This window comes from Phocoena sinus, chromosome 14 (genome assembly GCF_008692025.1).
Source record: "Phocoena sinus isolate mPhoSin1 chromosome 14, mPhoSin1.pri, whole genome shotgun sequence".
Taxonomy (NCBI): Eukaryota; Metazoa; Chordata; class Mammalia; order Artiodactyla; family Phocoenidae; genus Phocoena; species Phocoena sinus.
The window spans coordinates 36318600-36329770 of NC_045776.1; the positions used below are offsets into that span (position 1 = coordinate 36318600).

Below are 11171 nucleotides of genomic sequence, written 5' to 3' on the forward strand. Positions count from 1 at the left end.
GAAGGTGCATGTGGAAGACTGCACACTGGTTCCGACACTCTTCATGGCATTACACTGGCCACCTCTCAGGCACACAATGGGTCCCCAGGATGTTTTTCTCCTTACTGTCGTCTACACCTTCTTCCTTTTTACTCATGAAAATGTGAAATACCCCAGTACATTTGTCTTCTATTTATCCTTGTTTCTGGACTCCATTTATTGGTTATAATCCATGTTAAGATAAAGACTAGAAAAGGAAACATCCCCAAATGGTGGGTAGAGACTTGATATCAGGTCTGCACTCCAAACCCAATTGCTCACAATTCACTAACCACCTTCTCTTCAGTTTTCCTGAAATGAGTGACTGTCTTCCCACCTCACATGTAAGCTCCTTGTGCACAGAGCCTGTGATTTATGCCTCATACCCACCCCAGGGAAACACAGAGTGTCTGGCCTGGAATTTGGGGTATTCAGGGTCTAATAAGTGTTGACTGATGGATGGACCCTTTGAAAGCAAAATGATTATTACTGGCCAACTGATTATGCTGATGGATGAAGGGAAAGAAAGTAAAACTCATCAATACAAGCATGATTGCAGCCTTCTCTGCAGCAATTTCCCCTTTTGTGTACCCCCACTTCCTCTGGAATGTCTTGCTTGGTTATCCAAGAGAAACTTCACACCCTTCTCCCCCATGTTGACTCTCATCCCTCTTCCTTCCACTGGTACCTCCTGTATTTTCTTGGGGTTTGAATTCTTAAAAGAGAGCATGTAAACATTCTCCTGCAGCCTGCTGCCTGCCAGTGCCGAAGGCCTCGTCAGTGATGAGCCAGCAGCAGCAGCGCTGTGCTGGGCTGTGTTTTTGCAAGTACAAGACAGAAAATCCATGTAATTACCTCTGAAGCCCAAGAAACTGTACCGCCTGACAGAGCAGCATGTGTAGGAAGTACTTTGTCAGGCCTCTGCTGACTAATTCCCTGCTCCACCTGGGGTTGTGTGTGTGACTGTATGTGTGTGTGTGTGTGTGTGTGTGTGTCGGTGTGAGTGAGTGTGGGCACACCTGTGTCTGTAAATCCTGCCAGCAGTCTCATGGATATTCAGCTCCAAGGCTCCCACCCCTCCCTGATTTACTAGCAATACCCATTCTGCTTCACCTCAATTCAGAGAAAATCTGGGCTTTGGAAGGTCCTCAAGAAAGCCTTAAAAAGGGGCAGGACACAGTTTTCCCTTTCCCTGGTATGACAGTCATGCAGGAGGACATACAGTGCTGCTGATCAGAAGCAGAGGAAAATACAGTCTCTGCAACACATCAGACATAATGAAGTTCAAGGCTGGGACATCCTTTGAGTTGGGGAAACCAGACCCTTCCAAAGCAGAGTCCTCACATCAGCCCAAAAAACTGTAGGACCTGGACCATCAACATATGCTTTTTGACCTTGCAGCTCCCTGCACTTAAGGTGTTACAAGTTAGCCTGAATATCTAGAACTATCATCTTCCAGAGGAAACCCAGACTGAAGGAAAGAGACCTACAGAGCTAGAGAAAACAGATGGATGTAGTTCCTCCTTATCTTGCAGTACTAGAGTTATGGACCTTTGGGCCATTTTTGTAGAAAGACCCTGAGCCTTTATAGTAAATGAACTTCCAGACTTAACCTCGCTGATTGGTAACTGTATATAATGAGAAAACATGGGGTACAGAACTGTGCTGAAAGCATATCTCTGTCACTGACTGTAATTGGAGGCTTTCTCCATGATATTGCAAGCTGCTTACAACACAGAATTTAATATTTTTCTTTTTTTATTTTTTTTTCCCCACTGGTGTATCCCCATCACATTTAACAGTGCCTGGGACTTAGTAAGGATACAATAAATGTTTGTCTAATGAATGAATAAATAGACCATTAAACTTTCTGAGTCTCTGTTTCTTCTGATGGGTTTTAGGATATGTTACCTCAAAATATGGCTCCTGGCATATTGAAGCTGAAAAATTTTGAGAAAACAGCAGATGCAAGAACACCACTCTGATTATCTCCCTGTCCTTCACTCTCCCACCCAATTGCTGTTCTCCTGTGGAACAAGTCATAGAACCCTCCTGTGGGAGGTGTCTTCTCTGTACCCAGAGGAAAGAACATCCTTATCTCTGAAAACAAAGAGACATCAAGGAGAATTCTAACAAACAGAGCTTGCTACAAGTTTACTACAGTTTACTACAATTACTTCATACTCCTTAACCTGTCATGTTCTTCCACGACTGCCCACTCTTCATAAAATATTCAGGTCTGTTTATTTGGGTCTTCATTTCCTTCTAAAATCAGCTGTGTTATGTAAAACTTACATTAAATACTATTGTATCTTTTCTCCTGTTAAATTGTTTTCATCAGTTTCATTTTCAGACTTAGCCACGGACCCTAAGAGAGTCCAAAAAACTTTTACCTCCCATACACTTCACATAGAAAAACAGTTCAATAATATTCTATTTACAAGGTTGTTGTGTGGTTGAAAGGGATAAAATAGACATGAAGTTCTATAAATAGGTATAAGCTTCTTTCTCCATCTTCTAAAACAGAAGGCCTGAGGGACAATTTTTCCCATTTAATAGTACCCTGGAAAGAGTTCTTCCTAGAGTTTTGGCATGTACTGATGGCAGAGAAAGAAATAGCCATAAAGTTAAGTTTACATTATTGTGTAGAAACTAGCTTCTCTCCGTAGCCTGACAGATCAGCTCCAAAATCTATAAGAATCCCAGTAGGACTCCTGGAGATGGGAACATAGAGCAGTGAGTGGCTAGTATCACACTTGCAGCCAGGCCAGTTCTTCTGGATCCCTTGGCTGTTAATTCCTTTCTTCCCAAGCTATGCTCTCAATCCATTCCCTTTCCAGTTGATTTGGAGGAAATAATCTGATGAACACTTACAATAAGGGGCCAGAGGCTGGAATGTAACCTCTTACTTAAATATTTGTATTTTTTATGAGGATAGGGCTAATTCAACCAATGGATCAGTATCAATGACATTTAGGATATCAAAGGAAGAGATGATTTTATACCATAAATAGCTGACTGCTTGAGATGTCATAAGAAAAAAGAAATGGTCTACCATCCTACTATACATTGGCCACCACCCCTGTCTCCACTGCACAACAGGCTCAATGAAGGGTGGGTATTATTGCTGCTTATGAAGCTGGCCCTGCCCAGATATCAGTCTTCGAGGGAGAGCACTCATCATCTTCAAGCTATTTCTTTGATACTCTTCACTGTTTTGGAAACTTTTGTTTTTTTAATTGCAGAGTTATATGTACACAAAATCACTGGAAGTAGAATTGGAGGCAGCTATAATCAGCCAAACCAGGTCCCCAAAATTCCCCATGGTATGCCTACTAGCTTTGTCAGCTGAGTTTTATATGACTTAAGCAAAAAAAAGAGAGCCACATGAGCAGCGTGCCTGGAATTATGAGAGCTAATAATGATAACAATGAATAATACATAAATTATAAATCTGCATTGTTCCTTCATAGTGCTTTCTCTAAAGGACTTGAGCTAAGAGACGAGCAATGGAGCTCAGTTCCTAAGTGTGAAAGGGTTAATGAAGGCAGAGGGAGACTGACATGGCCTCTCCCCGCTGCTGGCCCAGGATTTAATGACGTGAGAAAGGGGCTTTGCTCATCCCTCCTAATCTTGACTCCTAGTTGATCATCTTGATTAGTGAACCAATCATTCTGACTTGCTTGTGCTATTGCGCATGCTATCAACTACCCATTTTGAAAACTTAACCTAAACAAACCCTTCCATTTCCTCATGGTAAATATTTTGGAAGACATTCCAAAATTCCAGATAAAGATAAAAGTTATTTAGTAGGAGGACCAAAGCTGGGTGGACAAAAATTTCCAGTTTTTTTTTTTTCCTCATAATAACCTCTACAAACTTAATTTCCATTATCCTTGTTTTGATTAGAATTGGTCAGTGTATTTATTCCCTTCTTATCCCTTTCTTATAGATATCAGTTTAACCTTATTACAGGAAATTATTTCATCTTGCTCTTATTTTTGTGAGTTTCCTTTAAATTTCTAATTTAAAAAAATGGAGCATGACATAAAAATTAAACTTACAACTGAAAATATTAATTATTTTGTGTGAAGAGTAAGTAGCAGCTTGGGAATTTATAGGGCAGGAATGAGGCAAGGAAAAAATGGAAGAATATAAAAAAGGTTCATGAAATATCTGCATAGAAACTAAAAAAAAATCAGTGTCTACATCAACAAAAGTTATTTGCTTATATATTAAAAGTAAACAAATGCATTGGGGCCCATTGACATATTTTGCAGGGAAGCAAACCCACATATCCACTATCTCTATGTTCAAGGAATGTAAAACTGAGTTGATGACGTAGGGCATTAAAAAATCAAAACAAACAAAAGGAGTAACATAATCATAAAAGTGGTGACATGAGATGCATTGAGGGAAATAGATAATTCATTGTTAAATGAAAAGCAGTGACAAGAGCTCTAAGTTTAGAGGCCTGGGGAGATCTGAGGAAACTCAAGCCAGATGCCATCTCTTAACAAACCCTAGATATTTGGCCTGGTACAAATATCATGAAAATATGCAGCAGCAAAAAAGACAAATTCTGTTAAAGTTAGGTAGCATATGCAATTTGGAATTAATCTGATGTAATTTGCTAATCTTCCCAAACTGTACAGAAAGACGAATGTGAGAAAAGACCGGTAACACCAGCTCACTTGACTGGGTTTTCTGAGGGCACTTCAGGCCGAAACCAGACTGGAAACATAATGGTGAACACCAGAGGTCAGGATGTGAGGATCTTTCTCTGCCTGGTACTTGCAGGCTGTGTGGTCTTTGTCAACTAATACCATTCTGACTTTGTTTCCTTTTTTGTAAAGCCAAAATAATAGTAACAATGCTAAATGCTATCAAAAGTCCATGAAATGATTAGATGAGATACTGTATATGAAAGCACTTTTGAATAATTAAGTAAAAAGTCACATTCAGGTATTATTTTTAACAGTTTATTGAATTATAATTGACATAAAATCAACTGTATGTATTTAAAAAGTACAATTTGATATGTTTTGACATATACACCCATGAATCCATCAACTCCATCAAGGTAGTGAACATATTTATCACATCCCAAGGTCTCCTTGTGCCCCTTTGTAATTCCTCTTTCTTGTCTTTCCCTCCACACACCTCCCCAGGCAGCCACTAATCTACATTCTGTCACCATAGATTAGTTTGTATTTTCTAGAGTTTTCTATAAATGGAAGCACACAGAATGCACTCTTGGTTTTTTTTTTGGTCTGGCTTATTTCATTCAGGGTAATTATTTTAAGATTCTTCCATGTTATTGTGTTCATTCATTTTTAGTTCATTCATTTTTTTGCTAAGTAATATTCTATGTACTCCACAAATTGTTTATTCATTCTTTTGTTGAAGGTCATTTGGGTTGTTTCCAGGTTTTAGATATTATAAAGAAAACTGTTCTGAGTGCTAGTGTACAAATGTTTTTGTACAGGGTAGTGCATAAGCTTTATTTTCTCTTAGGTAAATACTTGGGAGTGGAATCTCAGGATCGTATAATAGATACATGTCTTACTTTTTAAGAAACTGCTTTCTAAAAAAGTAATGCCATCTACATCCACATGAGTCAATTATTTTTAAAGACTTAAATAAAAGGAAAATTATGATTAATATGTAGTTATTATTTCAGGTGCTTTTTATTTTTTTTACAGGTCTATATTTCCTTGTAGTATTATTTTCAGCCTTCTTGAAGGACTTCCTTTAACATGTTTTGTAATATGGGTCTTGTGTTGATGAATTGTTTAAGCATTTGCATATCTTAAAAAGTCTTTATTTCACCTTCAGTTTTGGAAGATATTTTGCACTTGGTATAGAATTCAAGGTTGATTTATTTTTCCTTTTCATGATTTAATGTTTTTCTCCAAGGTCTCTTCCACTGTATTGCTTTTGATGAGACATCTGTTTCACCCTTATATTTACTATTCTATATGCAACATGTCTTCTTCTTCTGGCTAAAGATTTTATCTTCATTCCTGATTTTGAACAATTTGATTATAATGTGCTTTGATGTCATTTTCTTCATGCTTCTTTTGCTTGGGAGTTTTTGAGCTTTTTGGATCTGTGGGTTAATACTTTTTATCAGCTCTGGAAATTTTTTACTATTATTTTCTCAGAAACTGTTTTTCTGTTCCCTCTATTTTTCCTCTTCTTTGAGGACTTCTATTAGACATGATAAACTGTCTTCATTTTTAAAATTATTTTTTATGATTCATTTTGGATATTTTCCACAGCTGTTCACAATGCTTTTCCTATATAATAGCCCATAAGACCCATCCAATGCAGTTTCCATCTCAGATACTGAAGTTTTAATGTACAGAAATTTTATTTGGAACATTTTGTAATATTATCCATGTCTTTAACTTTTGAATATAATTATCTTAATGTCTGCTAATTATTACATTTATGTCAGTTCTGGGTTGATTTTAGTTGATTGATTTTTCTCATCATATGTTCTATAGTCATGCCCCTTTGCATGCCTGGGTAGTTTTGGTTGTCTACCGGACATTGTGAATCTTATCTTGTTAGGTGCTGGACATTATATATTTCTATAAATACTTGAATTTTGATCTGGGATTAAATTATATCACTCAAAACATTTTGATCCCTTCAGTTCTTGTTTCAGTGGGTTTTTAGGTGAGTCTAGAGTAGTGAGCCAAGCACTTTATGAGTATTTTCCTTAATATATCCAATGAATTAAGAGTTTTTCAGTTTAATCAGTGGAGATAGACTATTCTCTGTCCTATGTAAGTGCTAGCTAGGCTCTCTGATTCTTTTGGATGATTATTCCCCTTGTCTCAAGCAGTTTCCTCACATGCATTTATTTGTCAGTACTTAGCTGACTACTCGCGGGCAATCCCTTACAGACCTCCAGGATTCTCTCTGAACTATGTCCTTTCCAGCACTCTCTTCTATGAATTTTAGCTACATTGGCCTCCCCAGCTTCTCAATTCTCTCTGCATATCTCAGAATTGTTCCTGGGATCTGCTTCATTTCTCTTTCCCTAGTGTCATGGCTTGAAAACTCTCTAAAGTCAGTAAACTAGGACGATTGTAGGGCTCACTTCTTTGTTTCCAGTGTTCAGGGATCACTATTCTTTGTTGCCTAATGTCCAGTGGCTTGAACACTGTTGTTGCATATATTTTCTCTTCTTTTTTTTTCTTTTCTTTTTTTTTTTTTTTTTTGGTTGTTTCATGTATTAGGCTAAATCTAGTCCCTTTTTCTGCATCTGCACAGAGGGAAAATTTGCCAATGTTAAGCATTATTATTAGAAAATTACCATTGTTTAAAAATATAAAGACCTTTCAAAACCCATAATAATAGAAAGGTGAATGGACAGACAGAAAGATAGACCTACATATAAATGGGTGTAAATCTGTTATTCTTAAAACATGCTAATACTTCTACAGCAGCCATGAGGCAGGGAACACAGGGATGAGTAGAGAAGAGTCTTCTTATACTTCTCCAGCCTAAGCCCTGTTATGTTTTCCATTATCTCTTTTATTCACTGGAACTCATCAAATAATTATTCTGAAATGGTTTGAAAATAACTGGCTCTTTTAGTGTGATATTAACTGCCTTTAATTATCTGCTTCGACTTGATTTTGTAAGTTGGAGCACAACAGAGAGCTCAGCCATCCTGATCACTTGCATTGTTCTCAGTACATTTTTTCTGTTTCAGGCTTCTTTGCCTCTGTTCATGATCTATCCTTATGTGAGATTTATTTTGTAGTCCTTTTCTCCTACCTTCTCCCATTCTTTTGAAAGCCTACTCATTTGAACACCCTAAAGTTTCTAGGACCTGCACAGTCATTAACTTCCTGTAAACAGTAGTAGGATGCGTCACTGTTTTCTTTATGCTCTCTCTGTATCCCTGTACCCATGACTTTCTTAGATCTTAAAAAATGCACTGCAGTTATAAGCTCTTTGTTACATAATATCTCTGCCAGATTTATTTTTATATTCCAAATATATCTGAACATTAGCTAATGCGTAGTCAATATTCAATAAAATTTTCTTGAATGAATGATAGCACATATGCATGAGTAAATAGTAGCAAGTATGTGAGAGTTTGTATGCACTGCGATCTGTTAGATACAAAATCATGCTCCATCTTCTTTCCAATAAGACTTTTATTTCCACCTGTAACTATGATCAAAACCTAAAAAAAAAAAATTAGGATAAACTTAATTTCACAGTCTACTCCATGGTTTCTGTTCTTTTATTTGTCTGTTTATTGTTTGTTTGTTTTCATGATTTGTTTGTTTATTCTTAGCTCAGGGCTTCAATGATACCCTGACTTATTTCCTGCCCTTTGAGTTTTTATTTTCTCCTTCTCTATTAATGCACAACTCAAGGAAGCATTGATTGATTTTGACAAGTGGTAGAATTGGGTGGGTGGGTCAAGGAGAAAGGTTATTCCTCCGTCTCTTTCTCAAGAAAGAAAGAGATGGAGGAATGGATGCAATGCCACCTTCTAATGTTCCTGCACATTTTTGCCTGAGGGCTTTTTAAAACTCAGACTGCCAGGTAGTTGTAAGTGGTATCAATTAATCGAGATTTCAGAAGCTAAAAATCAATTTCTTTTTTCTTAAGTTCACATTAAGGGTCAAGATTATTTTATAATTACATAGAACGAATTCAGCAAATAGAAACCTGTTCACTCACCTAGCAAAAGGAGGAGTTGAAGTAAGAACAAGGAGGAAGTAATGGAGATATGATTTAATTATGGCAGTGACATCAGTCAGAAGTAGGTGGTACAGGTTCACTCATGCTTTCCTGCCAGCTTGCATTGACTTTCCTTTCTTCTTTGTGTAACTAAATTCCACCCATCTTTCATGGACCCTCTCCTCCAGGAAGACCTTTCTTCTTCCTTTGTGCTTGTCCAAACTAACTTAGCACTTTAAATATGAAACACTCAGCCTGGTTCTAAATTACAATGCCCTATATTGTTTTATAGCATCCTATCATATACTGTGATATCTCCTCTTTGATAGGATTTTGTATCTTTCTTCAATTGTTTACACAGAGACTGGCAAAAAATGGAGCAAACAGCAGGTGTGTTGGTAAAGGCTCATTACTTATGCTTTATAGCTTGGCTGATAGACATTAGTGGCCTCATTGTTTTAGCATCTCTGTCTCTACCCATGCTCCCTACAGGTGTACATGTAGAAGCTAGAGAAGGGAACTCTGAAAACATATTTCCCTAATTTTAAGGAATGCACCAATAATCACCTAGGGAGAGTACAGGATGGTTACCTTCACTGTCTTACCAATAACAGATTCCATATTAAGCCACTGAGCATGCCCTCATCCAGTTTCTCAAAACAGCAAGCAATCAAGCTTGCTGTTTATTAAGCTAGTACAAAACCTTTATCTTAATGTGAACCACTAGGCAATCAAATATAGTTTGAGGGCTTCCCTGGTGGCCTAGTGGTTGAGAGTCCGCCTGCTGATGCAGGGGAATTGGGTTCGTGCCCCGGTCCAGGAAGATCCCACATGCCGCAGAGCGGCTGGGCCCGTGAGCCATGGCCTCTGAGTCTGCGCATCCGGAGCCTGTGCTCCGCAACGGGAGAGGCCACAACAGTGAGAGGCCCGCGTACCACAAAATATATATATATATATTAGTTTGAGAAAATATCACACGTAATAACTTCTGGTGCCCTTTTTATGTTCCTGAATTTTACTGAGCTATTTATAAGAGAAAGAAAAAAATCTATCAGAACTGCTAAAGAACACTTCTATCCACAAGCAAGCTATTTATCCAGAATATTGAAGTAATAACAAAAGTATGTAGGAAGCAATAGGTCAACTAATTGGGAGGAAGAAGTGAGTAAGCAATTCATATCAGGAAATAATTACAGTCCAGCACTGTGTTGTAAACGAAAATCATCAGCATTAATAACAGCAATCTAGTTCCAAGGGAAGCTGCTCCTTGAAATAGAAGTTTGTAGCTAACATTTCCACTTCCCCAGTCATTCTCATGAGGATTTGGGCATGGAGAGCACTACACATTTAGAGTCAAGAAAATTCATATGAGGCATCATTTTATGGGGGAAAAAAATATAGAATTTTTTTCTTCTGTTTCTGGGGACTGAAGTAAATTTTTCTATAGCTCTACCTGTGTTAACCCTTTATGCAAATGGGCATTACAAGGAAACTTTTGCTTTATGGTCCACCTACTCTGATAACTGGTTGACATTTCATGCCAGACTTTTCTGCTCTAACACTGGGTTCCACACTGCTGGCTCCCTTAGCACTGACAGTCGTATGCTGATCCCTGCACTCTTGCTGCCACTGCTCCCACTGTCACAAATTCTGTCATAAGACACTGTGGGAAACACGGTGCATGCCCACAGAGAAATGTGAAGAGTGGGCACCGTGACAGGATTCACACACATACCTTTTGACATAGAGACTCACCATCTAAAGATGCTGCTGCTGACGCACTCGCCCTTCCTGTGGGTGGGTAACACACCACACCTGTACAACCTTGCCATGGTCACGTGCACCAGCTACGACCCCATCCCCGTGTCCACAGCCCTCCTCGGAGGCACGTCTGACACGACGTCCACCGGCCTCACCCAGCGCTTAGCCAGGAAGACCAGCAAGCAGGTGTTTGTCAGCTATAGCCATCCAAACACTGACAAGCAGCTTCGCGTCACTGGTAGAAAACAGGATCAAGGACGAAATGGAGGCTTTTCCGGAGAAGTTCTAGCCCAGGCGGCGGCGAGGATGTGAAACTCGCGCACAGAAGACTTTTGAAGAAATGGATTGGATCTCCCTGGCTGTCAGCATGTTAAATAAAAATAAATAAATAAATGAATGATGAAGTAGCCATTCCACAATAAGATGAGATTTTTAAAAGTTTCTTCCATGATGAAGAGTGCGTATATATCCATCCATGTTCTTATGCTGCCTTCTCTTTGGGAGGTAATTATCGGGGTTTTCCCAACAAGAACCAGAATTAAGAAACAAGGTGTGGACCTCAAGTTGACACACTTTATAGAGTACGATTGGGTTATCTCTTCCTTAAGCTGGAGAGAAATAACACCTATGCTCTCTTAACTGGAAGGCTTAGAGTCACGTTTGGAAGTTTACCC

The 11171-nt window shown here is 38.5% G+C and overlaps 1 pseudogene; it reads left to right on the forward strand.

The window, feature by feature from the left end:
• The first annotated feature begins 10500 nt into the window (after positions 1–10500).
• LOC116764890 lies at positions 10501–10786 on the forward strand (annotated as a pseudogene).
• Positions 10787–11171: the final 385 nt, after the last annotated feature.